Here is a 19,015-nt window from a genome sequence, read left to right on the forward strand (position 1 = left end):
TGGGGGGTGAAGGGATGAACACTGGCCCCTTGGGATGATTTGGGTCTCACAGAGTAGACTAGCTGCCCCCAGAGCAGGTTTCAATAAAAAATGGAGCCCGGCCCCTCCCTCTTGTTTCCTCTCCCACCATGTGACCTCTGTGGGTCCCACATGTTCTTGTCATGGGATGCTATTAGCCACGAAGCCCTCACCAGAAACTGATGCTTGTACTCTGCTCTTGGACCTCCAGATCTGTGACCAAACCTCTCTCCTCTTTCATTTGTAAAGAAACCAGCCTTGCATATTTTACTTTAGCAATACAAAGCAGACTAATATAGGCAATTTATATGTATATTTTAAAAGATACATAATACCACACTAATTTCCAGGAAACCATTAAATAAATCCATGAAACACCAAGGAGATCTACCTAAAATGCAGACCTGATTGTTACTTTCAGGATGTATCTTAAACACACAAGACAACTACTATCTCCTTAGTACCATCTCCCATCTCCCCTCCCACATTCTCTTCCCTCCAAATTATTTCCTCTTCCCTCCACTCTTTGGTGCCTTGGCATTTTCAAACATATTGCCTACTCATCTGGCATTCCCTGGCCGTCTGTCTGAGCTAAGTCCTACTAAGACTTAATGTCTTAGTCCACTTAAGCTGACATGACATTTAAGCTGTGCCCTGAAGGTTCACATGTTGGAAGCTTGGGTGGCCTTTAAACAACAGAAATGTATTTCTCACAGTTCTGGAGGCTGGAAGTCTGAGGTCAGGTGCCAGCATGGTTCTCATCAGAACCTTTTCCAAATGGCCGGCTGCTGACACCTCACAGGGTCCTCACATGGTAGAGGGGGGCTTGGGAGTTTTCCTAGTTCTCTTTTATGAAGGTACAAATCTAATTTATGAAGGTAGTTCTCATGACCTAATTGCCTCTCAAAAGCCCCATTTCATAACACTATCCAACTTGGGGGTTAGGTTTCAATGTATGCATTTTAGAGGATACCATTATGATTCAGTCCATATAGCACTCTGCCCCAGGTACCCCCAAATTCAAGCCCTTCTCAGATACAAAATACATTCACTCTAACCCAGCAGCCTCAAAGGTCTTAATTTGTTCCAGCATCCACTCAGTCTGATGAATTCAAGTTCTCAAATCTAAGAACTCACTGTCTGAGCTCACAAACAGAGTGGCCTGCATAGCCACAGGTTTTGCATCAGCAGCCCGAACAAACCAAGAATGGAAAAATATCTTAAAAATAATAAAAACTGTGTCTGTACTGAACCCATTATTCCCTAAATAATACAGCATAACCACTATTTACATATCATTTGCATTGTTTTAGGCATTATAAGTTCTCTGGATGTGATTTAAAGTATACATGAGGATGTGAGTAGGTTACAGGAAAATACTATGCCATTTTTATATAAGCAACTTGAGTATCTGCAGATTTTGCTATCTGCAGGGGTCCTAGAACTACTCCCTTCTGATGCTGAGGGACGACAGTTATTTAAAGCAGCAAGTATGGCAGAATGTAGGGCCTGGAATTGCGAGGCCTTTGGAGGCAGATCAAACATGCTGCAGACTGTCTATCTCTCCTTCCTCACTCACCTGTGGCTCCCTGCTCTCTGAGAACTGGTAATCTCTTCACTTCTGGAAGGCACTTTTGCTACTGGTGATTTGAACTCCACCTAGGAAACAAAGAAGAGATGAATCACATCTTGTTTTCCACTGGGGACCACGGTGCAAAGGGATTCCTGGAAATTTGGGGGAAACTGGTGAGAAACCTTCCTTCTATCAGGGTTGCAATGTCCCAGAAGAAAAAGGCCTTGTCCCTTCCTCTTCCAGGCTTTGAAGAGAAAAAAAGAAGGCTCAGGTGTAGCACTGGTAAGTCTGCTTAGCAACCCCAAATCTGGAGCCTGTGTCTAGGCTGATGAGGTCATAGCCTTGTGCAGGAGAAATAAGTAGACTAGGGACAAACTGATCACCCCTTCCTAGGAGCACCACCTCTCAGCAAGTTTTCTTTTTCTTGCATCCAATCCATAGATGCTGTTTGTACCGCTGAAGTTTTGAAGACAGAGAGTAGAATTGTGGCCAGACTCACTTCCAAAAGAAAGAAATGCAGTGGGGTTATGAGAAAGTCTAAGGGACCCACAAAGAAAGCAAGCTAAAAGTGATTGCTATGATTTAGTTGTGGTTTGTCCCGCAAGGGTTCATGTTTTGGAAACTTGGTCCCCAGTGTGGAGATATTGAGAAGTGGTGGGACCTTAAGAGGTAGAGTCTATTGGGAAGTCACTGGGGATGCTGCCTTCAAAAATAATTTATTCTTGTGGTACCCTGAGTTGGTTCTCACAAGAGCAAGTTGTTATAAAATCTGGAGCCTGACCGTAAATCACTCTCTGGTTTCTGTCTTGCCGTGTGATTTCTTATTTTCACACGTTCTCCCTCCATGATGCCATCTCTCTTAATGTGACCTAGCCAGGGGAACCTTGCCAGAACCAATAGCATGCTGTTTGGACTTTCAGCCTCCAATTGGTGAGCTTAATAAGCTTCTTTTCTTTATAAAGTACCCAGCACCACATATTGTATTATAATAACAGAAATAGACTAATACAGCATCAGAGGAGGAACAGGCTTTGGCTCAGGGAGAAGACAAACCTTCTTGACTAGAGCAATTTGAGGGTTTTAAGACTGAACTAGGAAAGGAACTTTGCAGAATGCTTTGCCTCATGATCTAGAGGCATGTTTGAAAAGACTGGAGATAGCAATAGTGATTGCAAAGGACATTAGAATTATCTATCCCATTGTATGCTAAGGTCAAAGTTCAACCCACACTAGATCTCACAGACCAAATAATATATATTACCATTGAATACAGCCTTGGTGGAGCTCATGTACACAATCCAACTGAGGAATATTCTTCAAGTACTTCTCATTCTACATGAGGTACAGAGTGCTTGAGTGTTCTTTTGTTTATTCAATGAATATTTACAAGGTGCAGACCCTCCTTTGGGTATCAAAGGATTAGTAATAGGCAAGTTTAGCAAATGTTGTCTTCATGGAGCTTACATCATAGGAGAGAGATAGGCAATAAACACCAGACATTATCAGATAGTGAAATGTACTTGCAGAAGATAACCCCTTCTTTAAGCCCCCTGGGGTACCCACTCCAGTCCCCTGACCCACTGGCATTGCTACTAGGATGCTGCAGCAGCCACAGAGGGGAGGCTCCACCCTCTAGTTGTTTCCCAGGCAAGAGCCCATAGCATAGCCAGGGGAGTAGAAGGACAGGAAGAGATTGCTGCCCTGTCCTGCCCATAGCTGCCAACTCCTGGGATCTTATTTAGGAAAAAAAACCCAAAAAACTATTTTGGCCAAAAATACGATGTTAATAGTATTATTTCTAGATGGTAATCCTAAGAAATTATTTTTATTTTCTTCTGAACCTTCTAACTTTTTTATTATTACAATTTATTGTGTTTGCCATAAGGAGAGAAAAACATTTTTCAATGATTGGTATACCCTAACTAAATTAAGAAGAAATACATTTGAACAAGTAGGCAGGGAGCAGATCTTGGGGTGATGAATAACATTTCACTATGCCATTTTAAGGTTTATGAAGCAATTTCACAAACACATTTCCTTCAACTTGCAAGACTTTCTCAAGGTCACATAGAAAATAAACCTTAGCACAGGAAAATGATCTGCAGGTCCCAGATTCCTAGGCCATTATGTTTTCCATTACTGCACAGCTCGTCTGTAGCTGACCTTACTTCTCTTCACAGATGAAGCCCCGAGAAAGCTGCTGAGCACCCTAGGTCCTAACTCTCCTCCTTCCAATCATGCCCTCTCCTCCAGAAGCCAAACTGATTCATACAGAACTAGTTTGTACTAAGCACCTGCCAGGCACTGTTCTGGGTACTTGGAGTAACTGCAATAAAAGAAAGTTACGAGGTATTATGCAAGTGACCAGCGTCAAAGGAGGCTGACTTGGATGGGGGCACAACCCCCTCACTTGGTCCAGCCTTGTATTGTCACTGATTGAATCAAGACAGGTCAGACAGATACTCTAAAATGAAGACTGATTACCAAAAGCCTGCCTGATTCTTAAAGGTAGTCTATTTTAGATGGAGAGATATACAAAGCCAAATGAAAAGTTAATTAAAGACATGGCGTACACTTGCAATCATGAAACAGCCCCCTTATGCTCTCTCTGGAACTTAGTGGGGCTTATCAACCAGATCATTAGAGAGGTCCCAAGTCCACACATCATGGTCTCTGGAGAGGTCACAGGAGGCTTGGAATGGAAAGAAAGGGCACAACCAGACAGAAAGTATGTCGCTAACAATATAAGCAGAGACACAGCTTTCAATACTACAGGACATTGGGGTGGATAGGATGGGAGAAGGCAGCTGAAATGTCAGGATCCATTTCTGTGAGGGAGGTGAGACTCAGAGTGGGCCTCAGAGACTGAAATGGATTCAGATGGTCTTCATGGTAACCCCATTCAGCAAGACCAGGGAAGGCTTAGCACAGTCTTTGGGCCTCTCTTTCCTGAGGCTGGTGGCTGGATTTCTGGCCCCTCTCCCATCTTGGGTCTTGGTTGGTGGTGAGGGCTGGGGTCCCTCCATCCTGTCTACAGGTTTTTAGGTGTCTCTCTGCCAGGAGTGCTGCTAGAACCCCAAGATTGATGAGGACTCCTGACAGTACTGGGCAAATCAACTAGTGCTGACGATGCCTGGCTGGTTAGTTTGCACACATGCTGGGTTTTTATTGCAGTATTTCTATAAGCAAACCTCAAAAACTTCCAGGTGCTGGGGCCCAGTGGGGACAGAAAATTCAAGGTATTGGAATTTGCCGGAGCTATCTCTGCAATCTGGGCTAATGTGAGCTCCCTGGCACATAATCTAATGAACAATAACAACAATGATTATCATACCATGAATGACAGCCAACTTTCATCTACAAAGTCTACAAAGATGTTTGTAATATTCCTATCATTTATCAGTTAATGTCTTAGTTCGTAACACACAAACATTATTATATGACTTTCAAAGACTGTACTATCTTATTGTAATAAAACAAGCCAGCTGTTATAGATCCTGGATGACAGCTGTTGTAGGGCTGGGTCTGGAATGCTATATGTCTCATATATAGCCTTCCATGTGACAGTCATCCTCAATGGCACTTTAGTTTCCAAAGCATTCCCACTTGGTACAGAGACTTTTGAAAGGCCAATGAGAGCCTTAGATGAAGACTCAGGAGCGTGGGCTCAGTTCCCATGTTGCCATGGATGGACCTAAGTCTGTGTTTTCTCTCTGTTAAGAACAAATGGGGGAACGGGAAAGGAATGGGGGAACTTTAGATAGGGCAATGGGGAGGGAGGGAAATAGAGGGGGCATGGGGGTAGGAAAGACAGTGGAATGAGTTAGACATCATTACCCTAAGAACATGTATGAAGACACGAATGATGTGAAAATGTATATAACCAGTGACTTGAAAAATTGTTACTCTATATGTGTAATATGAAATGAATTGCATTCTGCCATCACATATAACAGATTAGAATAAATAAATAATTTAATTAAATTTTAAAAAAGAACAAAATACTTTGGATTTACATGGCTCTGGGTTCAAGCTTTCACTCACTACCTGTGTGAGCCTCACCAAGTAATCGAACTTCTCCGAGCCTGTTTCCTCCTTAAACATGGATAATAACAGCACCTCTTTGTAAAAGTAACTGTAAAGATAATAAGATTCACAGCTCAAGATGGGCTTAGTGCACAGTGGGGTCCATACTAAGTGCTAACTATGTGCTAATTATGTTATTGTTTCTGTTAGAGGACAAGGCACAGTGCACCTACAGCCTAGGTCAGAACCTGTGGCATAGAATCCTCCCTCTTTTGGCATGAAATCAGCAAGCTCTAGCAGGGTGGGGCTGAGGCCCCAAGAGAAGGCACCTGTGTGGGGAAGGCAGGCCTCTCCCTTGAGCAGCAGGGCTTGTAGTGAAGCGCTTCCTGCATCTGGTACAGATGGCAGCGGCCTGATCCTCATCCCTAGAATTTCATTGTCCAATGCAGTAGTCACAAGCCACATGAGGCTATTGAGCATTTGACATGGGGCCAGTCCAAATTGTTATGCAAGAGTAAAATACATCCCAGGTCTCAAAGTCTGAGTTCTAAAGAAAGGAATGTAAAAATCTCAATCATTTTTAATGATAAAAAATTATCATGCCAAAATGATGATATGTTGGGTATACTGGGTTAAATTACATGTTGTTAAGATTAATTTCAACTCACTTTTTTACTTTCTTCATCTGACTATTAGGACATTGAAAGCTGAACATGTGGCTCAGGTCGCATTTCCATTGCACAGTGCTGGTCGGGACTGTGAGCTCCATGAAGGCAGAGACTTTGTTCAGATCCCTGCTGTCACCCCAGCATCTGGAATGATTTCTGAATGAAGGGGTGATACAGTGAGTGTGTGAGGCCCAGGGACAAGCTTATAAGAAGCCAGGGGTCACACTTGAGCAGATGGGGACAACTCCTGGGTCGTTTGATTATATAAAGATGAGGAAACAGGCTATAAAGATAATAAGAACTTGTCCCCAGTCAGAATTTAAATTGAACACATCTTAACCTATGCTCTTGCTACTGAATCCTGTTACCTCCCATAGTCACTGTAGAGTTACAGAAAGAAAACTATATTTAGAATTAAAAAATAAATAAATCACATTCTCTCAGGTTACCTTTTTTGATCTAATCTTGTGTATATCACCTGGCTTTCTTGGGTCTTGGCTTCTTAGGTCCTCATTGGTATCCCATGTAAAAACCACAGTTTCTGTCCATCTCTTTTTAATGATGTAGAGCCATAGGAAACCCTGTCCTAAAAGGTATCTCAAAGGCTGAGCCCTACATCCTTCCTAATTCTCCTTTCCTCTCTTTCTTGCTCCCCAAACTGCTCTCTGACAGAGGTTTCTTTGCATCACACATATAAGTGATTGTTTAACTTAGAGTTCTCTTTGATTTAACTTGATTTCTGGTGTTTTTCATCAGAAGTCAAAACCTTGCAGACTCTTCCCTTGATCCCATAATGAAATTTCCTAAATATTTAGTTCTAGAAACAGCCTGATACCACCCTCCCTTTCAAGAAAAAAAAAATCTAAAATAACAAGCATCCTGCCATATTCAAATAAACATCTCAGGTGGAAAGTGGATCTGTCTCCCTTATATCTGCTTTTAAAGCTCTGTTGCCATCCATACAGATGAATGTCCTACACCAAGGTCCTTAGCATATCACCAGCCTCTCATGTTTCCACACATGTCTTGAAGGGATTCTGATGCTGTGTTAGCATTTTCTTTTATTTATTCCCCCAAATTGTTCTTTCTTGAGTTCTCTGATTTGAGTTCACCCGTGGCTGTTGAGTAAATCCCCCACTGACTTGGTCCCAGACTCCCCACATTGAGATTTTTGGAAAAGAATTTCCAATCCTAACTCAAGAGCCTCTTGAATTTTATGTCTAAGCAAAGAATATGTTGGAGCCCAAATTGACTCCTCGGGGAAGAACATCTCACCCACTGGCCCTAGGAAAATGTTCACTCTACTTCTGATCAGGGGATAAGGAAAGATTTGCCAGAATCAACTGTGTCATTGAGGCAGAGCCATTTTTCAACATGTCTGATGCAGGATGCAGATCCCACTTAAGCACTTGCCTGTGACTTGGCGACTTACTGAGTCATTACAAATTTTTGATCCCTTTCTCCAGACTCCTAGCAGAGAGTTGACTGCCCAGCACTTGCTGGTGCTTAAAGAATGTGTGTGAGTCTCCAAAAGCAGCCAGTATGGGATCAGCAAATCTGCTTCCTCCAAATAATAATCTGCTGAGTTCCAAAGCCAAACCAATTCACCCAGTGTTTTGACTCAGAGACAGAAGGACCTCTGGTACAAGATGTTGTGTTTAATAACAGATAAAAAAGCAAGGGCCACGTTCATTATCCTTGCTCTCAAGTAGCTTACAGTCTAACTGAGATTGTTATCTAATTGAGATTAATGACAATTGAGATCATTATCTAATTGAGATTATTATCTAATTGATAATTAGGTAGAATGAGAAAGGACAATAAGAAGTGTTGTGTGTGTGTGTGTGTTTGTGTGGTGTGTGTGTGCGCATGCACATGTGCACACGTCCAATTGTAAAAAGACTAGGAGGAAATATGGGAGAGTGTTAGCAGTGGTTATCTTTGTTTTTCAGCTTACGGGTGATATTTATTTTCTTCTTTACTGTTAGCTATATTCTCTGGGTTTATTTCACAATAAACATTTATTGCTTTTACAATAAAATTTTGTTTCGAAAAATTGGAACAAATGGTAAAGAACAATGGTTTGGGTTATGGATTAAGACTACGGAGTTAAGAATAGAAATGGAACCACAATATGACCCAGCTATACCTTGGTATTTATCCTAAAGAATTAAAGTCAGTATACTATAGTGATACATGCATACCCATGTTTATAGCAGTACAATTCACAATAGCCCAACTACGGAACCCAGTCTAGGTGTCCATCAAAGGATGAATGAATAAAGAAAATGTGATATATATTTTTTAGAGTTTTATTCAGTCATAAGGAAGAATGAAATTGTGTCATTTGCAGGAAAATGGATGGAACTTCAGACCATTATGTTAAGTAAGATAGCAAAAATCAGAAAGTCAACAGTCATATGCTTTCTCAAACATGTGGGAACTAGAGAGGAAACAGGAACAGAGAGGTGGCTGGGGGATGTCTCATGAAAACTGAAGGGAGATCAATAAAGTAGAGAAAAGGCATCAGGGAAGAAGGAGGGGAGGGAGGGGGAAAATACTGGGGAATGATATTGACCAAATTATATTGTTCTATTGTGTGCATGTATGAATATGTAACAAGGAATCCCACCATTGTGTACAACTATAATTCACCAATAAAAACATGGGAAGTGGGAGTGAAGGAGAGACTGTGGAATTAGGGGTAAGCACATGGGCCTGCAGAGTAGTTAGTAAGAATTGGGCAGTGAAAAGATGAGGAAGAGGATTCCAAGCAAAAGGAACAGTGAGCGATGGCCTCAGGCTACAGGGAGCGGAGGTGGTCGGAGTCCCTACAGAATGTATTTGAGGGAATGTGAGCACTGGCCTAAGGACAGAGTGAGAGGTAGGCCTGGGAGGGCAGGACAGCCTCAAATGGCATGCAAGGGACTTAGCTCTTCACTCTCGGTGTTCCCATGGCTCCTTGCATTTGTTCCTAGTGGGCCACTTATCACACTGCATTATATTTGGTTGTAAATATGTCTGTTCTACTAAATTCTTAACTCCCCAAAGTCAGGGATCATGGTTTATTCATTATGGAACCACATTGCCCAGCACAGGAACTAGCATAAAACAGGAGTCAACAAAATCTTGGATGAATTGAATTCTAACAAGGTTACTTCTTTATTCGTATGTAATAAGGAGACATCATGAATTTCACTACCTAATGTACTTCAAGGACATTAATATGGGAATATGTGCCAGGCACTGTGCTAGGTGCCATAACTGTTTTAATGGCTCTGACCTAAAACCCTGTGAGATATTCTCCACATTCATTTACACATGATGCTCAGAAAGGTCAAGTAAATTTTACCTATCAGCAGACAGTAATTATAGAGGCCAGGGCAGGCTGAAGGCAGTGTGAAGGCTGGGGTAAAACAGAGAAAAGTAAAAAGATCCGGCCAGTGAGAGACTGTGGGAACCTAGACCATTCAGAGAACAGAGTGAGGGAAAGCTGGGCAGGCAGTGCTGCAACTGAGAGCCCATAGTTCCTTAGCTGTGCCTCAAGCACATCTAGTATCTCTGTTGGCCACCTAGGGACAAACAGCATCAAAAGGGACTCACCCTTTATACTTAGAATAGCTCCAACCTACAAGATGCAGGACTTGTAGAAAGAAGCTCCCATCAGGCTGTGAACAGTTACCCTCCCTTCTCCTATCCACCGAAAATCAGTGTTGATAAAGCTGGCCCTGATCACAAATGTAAACCAATTCCCCCCAATCAAAAGAGAACAGGGTGTCAGAAGTGGTTTCTAGACCCATCTTGAGAACTGACTAGGCAATCCCTGTCAACTTCCTCACCTTCCCATATCTGTAAATGTACTGGGCTGGACAAGGTGACTTTTAAGACCCTCCAGTCTAGGTCTGTGACTTTACATTCTCATGGGCTTCATGTTCCTCCTTAACATTTCTATGGCCATCATAATTAATTCCATGTGTTAGTAGTTAATATCTGTTTTCTCTACTAGACTATGGGCCCTCTGGGCCAGGGCCTATCTGTCTTGTTCCCAGTAAGATTCCCAGCATCTTTCAAGAGTGTGAGCGTGAAGTAGCATTCCATGTCTGTCAACAGCAGATGGCTGGTTTCTGGCCTGGTTTTACCTAGAGACCACTTTTTCTCTCCATGGTTCAGGAGATCCATTAATGTCACATTTATCCACCCCTCCACCTCTCTAGAAAAACCTCTTGGGTTTTCTATGAAACAGGGGGAGGTCAGCAGTGGAAGTTCTGAAACCATTCATATGTTTGTGTACTCCACACACTATTTGTACAGTATTCAGAATACTCCCTTGCTCAGTTGAAACATTTTCACTGGTCCTCTCCCCTTGGGGCAGGGAAATTAAGGCCTCCATAGGGGACAACTAAATTCCCCAGTGAGACCTAGCACCAACAACAGTCCTCTATCCTGCTCCCTAACCCCAGTCCCACATCTCAGTTCAAGATGCCAGGCCTTCCTAATATATTGGGGAAGGATGAGTGATGGGGCTTCGTGAGGCAGGAGGATGACCAGAATGAATTCTACCAGAGCCTCCTGTCCAAAAGCTCCCAAATCTTCTCTTTGGGACCAATGACTCCATCTGGCCTGTGCCCAGCATTCTGAAGCACCTCCCTCAACCAGTAGCCACCACCTAACACTGTCATATGGTAGTATCCATGGAAAGAGGAGACTTTCTTTCTTAAAGATGTTTATTCCCAGAAAATGAAAAAAAAAGAAGAAGAAGAAGAAGAAGGAGAAGGAGAAGGAGAAGGAGAAGGAGAAGGAGAAGGAGAAGGAGAAGGAGAAGAAGAAGAAGAAGAAGAAGAAGAAGAAGTAGTTGTTGTTCCTATGCTTTTTGTTCATTTCTAGGACAATGGGTAATATCAAATCCCCACAAAAGCTGACCACCAAAACCTAAGAATAACTTAATCAGCGGCTCCCCTGTTTCCTCTTCCCTGTCCATTTAACCAAGCCCCCTCTCTGTGCCCACAGTTCAGTGCTGGGCAGCCCCTGGATGTTTCCTGCCTGGCAACATTTAATGGCTTCTTCTCTCCCTTTCAGGTGATATCATCCTTGGGGTGACCTCTCTGTTTTCATTTCACTGACCCTTCCTGAGCAGGCTGATCAAAATGGGCCCTGGGAAATGCACATGCAAAACCCAGTGATGTGATTATGAGTTCCTGTCCAGGCATTCCAGCACTTTTTTAGCCCCTGCTGAGCCAGCCAGAAGAGTCAAGGAGGATTCTGCTTTCATGGGTATTGTTAAGCAAAGTTTCCCTTGCATAAGTTTGCAGAAAGTAGGGCATGGATCTGTGCTTCATCATCAGTGTCCCACGAGATGCCTGCCCAAGACAACCGGCTGGTTATCAAGTAAATGCAGTTGGCATTGTGTGTGCTTTGGGGTTGGCTGTTCTTACTTCAACTTGGTAGTCTGAAAATGGGATCAGATGGTCCCTCTGGAGAAGTTTGCTGAAAGAAACATGACTTAATTTAGGGATATGCTGAAGGTATTAACTTCTAAGACATCAGCAGATCCACCTGATGACATCAGCACTATCACCAGACCTTTCCGGGTGGGGGAAACTGATGGTTTGCTCACACTCACAAGGCCACCACCTTAAGGTGATGCTGCTGGTGTCAGAGAGAGGTGGAGAGCGGATGAATATGGTGGCCAGTTACCTGAATCAGCAATGGAAAAGCAGACCTATGACCTTGGACTATAATCTACTTTTTTAAAAAGAAGTTTTTGTGTAAATCTACTGCTTTTTAAGTGTTCCACAGAATGTCAGAGACTTTAAAAGATCATTTAACACAGCAGTGTTCCACCAATCTAATTGATGACCCACTGTAGCAAAACACGTTTGGAAATATCCTCTTTACCAACTGAAATTAAGTTCCTAGATAAGTTAGTTGATCCATATGCATTATTTAGCCCCAACTAGGAATGTGATTTATAATAATATATATGTCAGTATGTAAGTGCTCACGCATGACTGTATTGGAACACACCATGAAGTAGTCAGTGCATACATCTGCTTACCATGGATACGTTTAAACCTAACAGAAGACAAGTAGAAGTGACTCCATAGAAAAAGGACAAGAAAATAAAAGAGGTGAGTGATGAAAGAAGGCAACAGAATTTTTTTAAATGAAAGAATAAAAAACAGCAAGGCTATTTTCCTGTCTATATTAACAGGAAGAAGAAAATAACCTTAACTGAGATACAGAGAACAAGGCGAATCAAATTACAAATGCATAGTTAGACAATAAAAGTTGCATATTACTTCTAAACTAATAAGCTAAGTCTTATATATAAATGTAATCTATTATGATGTGGTATGGGATAGGCCAATGACAAAGTATCATGGCAAATATGTCCCCAATCTGGAAATTCCATCCACATTGTTGAGCATAATCCAGTCTTTAGCATTAGGGAAAAAAATTTAAAGCCCTTGGAAATAATATTATTTTAGTATAGGAAGTGCAGAAAAGAGGATGAATTTTGAAAAGTTGTTTGGTAGATCTGTAAGTGAGATATTAAAGACCAAAACATGGTCTTTAATTGTAAATAATTGTAATATTCAATTTTTGCAAGAGATTTCTTATTTTATTGCAAATTTAATCATACATATAATATGAGAATAAACTATTTTATAACAAAGTTCATTAAAATGGTGACATTTTATTTACCTCTGCTAAGTTAATCATATTCGGTCCCATGTCTGTTAGACAAAGTCTCCAAGCTACAAATCTGCCAGTGGTCTCCTGCTCTCACAGTCACTACATACCACACTGGAGCCCTCTTCAGGTCAATGTCTGTTTGGAATGCTCCACCTAAACAGAATGCATGAAGTAGGGGAGCTATCTCAACATTTCAACATTTCAAGACTTTGTCTCTACTCCTTTTAAACTTCTCTTTCCTAAATTACTGAGCTTCTGGTTTAACTCTGAAAATTTGCAAATCCCCTCTAGGGGGCAGTAATGACCTCATTGAGAATATTGATCAAGGCCAACCTCATTCCCTTGCCTGGCCCAAGAGGGTGTGTCAGCTGTATCTTTTGCTCCCTTTCCTGTCACTAGTTTCCTAAATCAAGAAAGGTATGGGAGATATTATCACCATGCAGCTGTCAGCACAGGGAAGCACATGTAGCTGTGGACCTAGAAATGCCTAGAAACATCTGAATTCCATAAGGACTCCCAATTCTCCCTTTTAACTGTAAACAACTAGTTCCTAATTACTCATCCATCAGAGACACAAGCAATAGGGCTCCAGAAATCACTAGGGACTGAGTTTCAATGTCTTTGTTTTGTACAATGTCACTACTAACACCATTTGCCCTAAGACCAATAGGTAGCATTTGAATGAGAAGTACAGGTTCCCTCCGGACCTCCTCTGCCTGTTGGCTGCTGTGGTTTGCATCACACTCAGTTGAAGAATAAACACAAAGCAAAACCCCAGTCAGTCTAAGATAACCACAGAGATGACATATGTTTTACACGCAACTTGAGAGAGTCGAAGAAAAAGCAGAAACAATAAAAAGCCAGGAAAGCATGATGAAAGAATCCCTGACTGACAAATCCTTTTGCTAAGCTGCAATATTTTCAGTGGAATATGGTGACCTGTGAATGGTGCTCTCCTGGTCCCACCCCACCCCAGTTGGCTGAGTTTAGAATTTCTTCACTGGGGAAGAGGGCGAATGTCCTACAGTGAGGCCACTAGTTGACAGGCTGAATGAATATCCAGGAATGAGAAAAGCTGAGAGCAGAAGGGAAAGGCAGTTTCCTTCAGCCCACTTTTCAACCCTGACTGGGCCAGTCTCCAAAGAGCTCACAGCCTCCAGAGCTGCAGTCATTATCATGTTGTCACAGTTACCGTGGGCTGTGGGCAGAATGATGGCTCAATACCTTAGCTTACAACCTCCACTTCCGGGCCCTCACTTCCTTCCTTCATCAAGCAAAGTAAAATGATGAAGACCCAAGACAGCTGGAAACCCCCACCTTGTTACTCCATGGTAAATTTATGTCTTTTTTTGTACTCAGGACCCAGCCTGCCATGTCTACCTCACTCCAATACTACACTTACCTGGTGGCAGCTTTCTGTTGTCCCATCCTAACCAAGCTCCAAGCACCAGGGTATGGCTTATTCATCTTATCTCTCAAACCCAACATTGTGCCTTCAGAGGTTGTTCAATAAGTGTTTGGGGACTGAAGAGCAAAAGGTGGTGGTAGAGATAATCCAATTGAGAAAATGTGAAAGGCCATGAAGGGTGAGCTGTCACCTTTGACAGAACAAAAATGCTTTCTCTGGGTCATGTGGCTATGTCACCTGTTTTCAGAGATGCTTTAATCTTAGTCATGCCCATTATCACCACAACATTAATGATGACATACTTAGAACGTGTGAAAGGTAACTATAAACCACACCTATATTTTTTATAAAGGCAATATGATATATTGGCTTAAACACCAAGTTTTAGCCAGAACTGCATGCATTTCAATCCTAGTTTTACCATGTATGAGTTAAGGGTAGTGGTGAAAATTCTTCACTCTGCTGATGCTTCCTTATCTGTAAAATGAGGATAGTAATACCACCTCCTCAAGGGTTTCAGGTGAGATCATATGTGTAATACAACAATGCTTTTCATGGTCTCGTTCATTGTTTATTGCTGATCTCAAGCACCTGCTCAGTACTAAAGCAACCAGAGAACTGAGTTCCTACCCTTCTGCTTTTGCAATGAGGGAATGGCATGAATCTAACAAGGCAGGTCAAACTCAAAAGTGTCCAAACATGTAACTGACATGGGCCAAGTAGTCAGGTGCAAATGAAGCAGAATCATATTCACATGGAAATCCACCCTTTCCCTCTGGGCTGGAAAAGACAGACTCCATGGCTCTCACTTCCTACTTTGAAGAAACTTGAATATAAGAATGATTTCCCTTGCTTCTTAATCTCTGTAAGAAAAACAACATAATTGTGACACTAAATGGGAGTCAACCCTTGGGCTTCATGAGAGACAGTGAGAGGTGGTGGGAAGATGTCAGATGGGAGCAGGCAAGTCCTACCTAAAGGGGCAGATGCTACTCCTCCCAAACAGCTGTCAACACACAGTCATTGAACCTATGTTTAGAGGCTTTTTGGTAATTCAAAGATAACTCAGAATTTTTAAATATTATGCATGCTCAAATATCATGTACAAAATGGCAAGCAAATTCATTGCAGAATTATTTGTAATAATGAATGACTGAAAACAATCTGTGTTTAAGTAAATTGTATGCATCCATACAATGGGATGCTGTGGCTCTGTAAGAAAGAATGAGGAAATTCTGGAAAGATTGATAGAGGAATAAAAAACCAACAAGATGAGTTAAGTGAAATAAAAGCACAAGGTTTTGTTTAAAGTGTGTACAGTATGCTAAAATTATGTAAGAAAGAAAAGGATTATATTATGTATTTGAATAGGCTCATATTTGCAAAAAGAAGCCCTGAACATATACATAAGAAAGTAATAAAAGGGGTTGCTGGGGCAGGGGTAGAATGGAAAGATGGAGACAAGGATAAGATTTCACTAAATATCTTTCTACAGTGATTTGATTTTTCAAGCACTGTGAAAGTATTGCTTATACAAAAAATAATATAAAGACATTGCACATAGCAGCCACTGTGAACAAAACACATCTACAGGCTGCCAATGGACTCCCAAACTAGAGAGGCAGACCAGTTGGCAACATAGGGTCCAAGTTTTACTAGGTTTGGAAATAAGCAGGTTGTCAAAATCTGGCACCTGGGACTCTCTCTGGATTGCCTGGCAATAAGCTAACTGAGCCCAGTAGCTCCCCTCTCCCAGGGGAAAGGGATGCCCTGCTACCTCCCTTTGGGTAAACTGCCCAATAATTCAGGTTCCCATGAATCTGGGGAGCTCTAAGGCCTCTGGCTGAAGGGCAGGTGGAGTTTCCCAATGTTCCTCAACAGTTAAGTCTGCCTGGAACCCAGATGGTCTGTTTGTTCCCCTCTGTCAACGGTCTGCCCCACTCAATCTGAGATATGGAGAGTGACAGGAAGGTGAAGCTCCTCCCCTGGAGCACAGCTGGACCCCACTGCAGCACACTTCTCTAGAGAATGCCAGAAACAGAGGTTATGTGCTCCTCCTGACCCTTCTCCCTGACACTGCCAGGCAGCACCACAGGACACTGTTCACACTCATTCCTAGACCTTGCAAGTCCTCAGCCTTGTCACTAGGAACAAGCAACGCAGTGTTATGGGTTGAATTGTGACCTCCAAAGCAAAGATATTTTGAAGACCTAATGCTTACCCTGGCATCTCAGAGTGTGACTTTGTTTGGAAAGTGGGTTGTTACAGATGTAATTAGTTAAGCAGAGGTCATCCTGGAGTAGATTGGGCCCTTCATCCAATGAGACTGTGCTCTTATAAGATGTCAAAGAGAGACACACATGGAGAATGCCACGTGATAATGAAGGAAGAGTCCAGAGCATTGTGCTTGCAAGTTAAAGAACACTCAGGATGGCCAACAAACCACAAGCAGCTGTGAAGAGGCAGGAAAGAAGCCTCCTGAACAAGGAGAGGAAGCAAAACGTATTGTCCCCCAGTGCTCTTGGCCTCCAGAACTGGGGGACAATACGTTTCTGCTGTAAATCACACAGTTTGTGAAACTTTGTTATGTTAGCCCTAGGAAACATAGTTAGCAACCTTGGTCCAGCTCAAATGGCAAAAGTGTCTGAGAGTGTTCCATCTTAGCATGTGCTCAACAGATATTGATGACAACTCTGCCCAAATGAATGAATGATCAAGGACCTTGATGATCAAGTTTCTAGGACCTTGAATGATCAAGTTTCATTTTATAGAAATATATCCAAAAATCACCCAATAAACAGTCATTTAATACTAACCTTGTGAAGAATATAAGATAAATAAAATATTCTATTGCTGCCCTAAAGGAATTGAAAGTCTTCTTGAAAATTCAAGAAAGACACATAAAATGTAACAAACTTATCATAATAGACAAATAAGCATCATCTTACACCCCCCTTCCCAGCCCTGCCAGTGAATGCCACAGATGTCACTCTGAACTACATCCCACTGTGCTCCAGCCGGGTTCAACCTTCAATTGCATCTCATTTTAACTGCTCCTGAAATGCGTGTGTGGAAGAACAGGTTTCCCAGTTCTGCAGGACATTCTTTAGAATGCCAGGCTGTTGGACAATTTCTAGAAGCTGTCACCACTGCTCCTGGCATGGAATCTAAGCCTCCTGCACATTGCAGACACCCACTCTCATTCACATTCATTATCTGCTGCCCTTGGTCTGAGTCTCCCCATCAATTTCTCAACAGCTCTCTCTTCCAGGTTAAAAAGGCAGACCCTGGAGGGACATGAGCCTACTCTGCAGCTCTCAGTGAATCTGACAACAAAACACAGGAGATCCAGGTGGTGTTGGGGTCTACTTTGGAGGGTTGACAGGGTTTTGAAAGGAAGTAAACACTACAGAAAAATCAGAGACCCCTAGAAGAGATATTATTTTCCTTATCCTCTTTCAGAACATTTGTTTGTCTGGCTCAGTCTTCTTGCAGGTGGCTACTCCCAGCAGACCCCACATCTAGCCACCTCTGAGTCTCACCACAGTCTCACCTCATGTCCATCTACACATCTGAGGGGAGAAGAGACAGAATACTTGCCTGAACCTTCCTGGAGCTCTGTCTGGGTCCCAGGGCTCTGGAGTCTGGCTCCCTCGGGTTCCTTCCCCAGCTCTCTCCTTAGGAAGACGTGGCAGTGCCAAGTGCCCAGTGGAGGCCCTGGCTGGGCTCATGGAGGAAGAGTGGCATGTCCTGCTGCCCCACCCTTGACAAGCAGCCTGAGGATCTAGCTGTGGCTCTGTGCCAGTCTCCCAAAGGGCAGCTGTGGTCAAAGCACGACCTGCTGGTAGAACAGAGGAAAAGGTTCTTTGCTTTGACTTTGAGAAATTCCTATGGAGTCTCCAGCTAGAAAAGACTTTGACACTCAACTTTCAGCCTGTGGTCTGCATCAAGCTTTGAGGTAGACACTCTGCCTGATGAGCAATATCCATTGATCCCTTCCTCCCTTCTAGCAGGACTCTAATGTTGTTCACCACTCAGGGTAGTAAGCTTATCCCCAGACCAGAAGACTCATCCATTCAAAACAAAAGCAGGCCCCTTGCCAGTGAACAAGTTGGGATGTCCCATTATGAGACATGAGAGGAGACTTGCTGGGGGGAGCTCCTGCAAATGCTTTCCTGACTCTGTCTCTGCTGGTTGTTATACTGTCTGGAACTTCTGCAGCCACATTGTGACTATGAGGGGAAGCCTGAGGACAGAGCAGAAAGAAAGAACTGGTCTTTGATAGCATTGCTGAACTACTGAATTAGACAACCCTGACTTCTCATAAGTATCATTATTTAAACCTATTGAGTGAGGTTTTTGATACTTACAGCTAAGATTTCCTAAGTGATGTGTATTCAGGTGCCCCTGAGGTCATGGACTATATGCCTGAGTCACAATCCCACTGATCTGACTACAACATATCCAAACTTCATGTCACACACACACTTTCTCTTCTCCCTACCATTCCTGGGTGTTCAGTTTCTTCTCCAGACCCATTTTACCATATTTTCAATATAGTACTATATTCTACAACATATGTCAAACCATTAATCAAGAAACACTTTTACCTCCTCTGAGGTACCA

General features: G+C 42.5%; 1 protein-coding gene across 1 annotated transcript in view; it reads right to left on the minus strand.

Annotated features, from left to right (window-relative positions):
• The window catches only part of Cracr2a (calcium release activated channel regulator 2A), an 88,352-nt gene extending 86,673 nt beyond the window's left edge, over positions 1-1,679 (minus strand). Inside the window, exon 1 of the mRNA XM_076855286.1 lies at positions 1,598-1,679. The gene's annotated coding sequence lies outside the window, so the exon portion shown is untranslated. The remainder of the gene's footprint in view (positions 1-1,597) is intronic.
• Between the last annotated feature and the right edge of the window lie 17,336 nt (positions 1,680-19,015).

This window comes from Callospermophilus lateralis, chromosome 4 (genome assembly GCF_048772815.1).
Source record: "Callospermophilus lateralis isolate mCalLat2 chromosome 4, mCalLat2.hap1, whole genome shotgun sequence".
Taxonomy (NCBI): Eukaryota; Metazoa; Chordata; class Mammalia; order Rodentia; family Sciuridae; genus Callospermophilus; species Callospermophilus lateralis.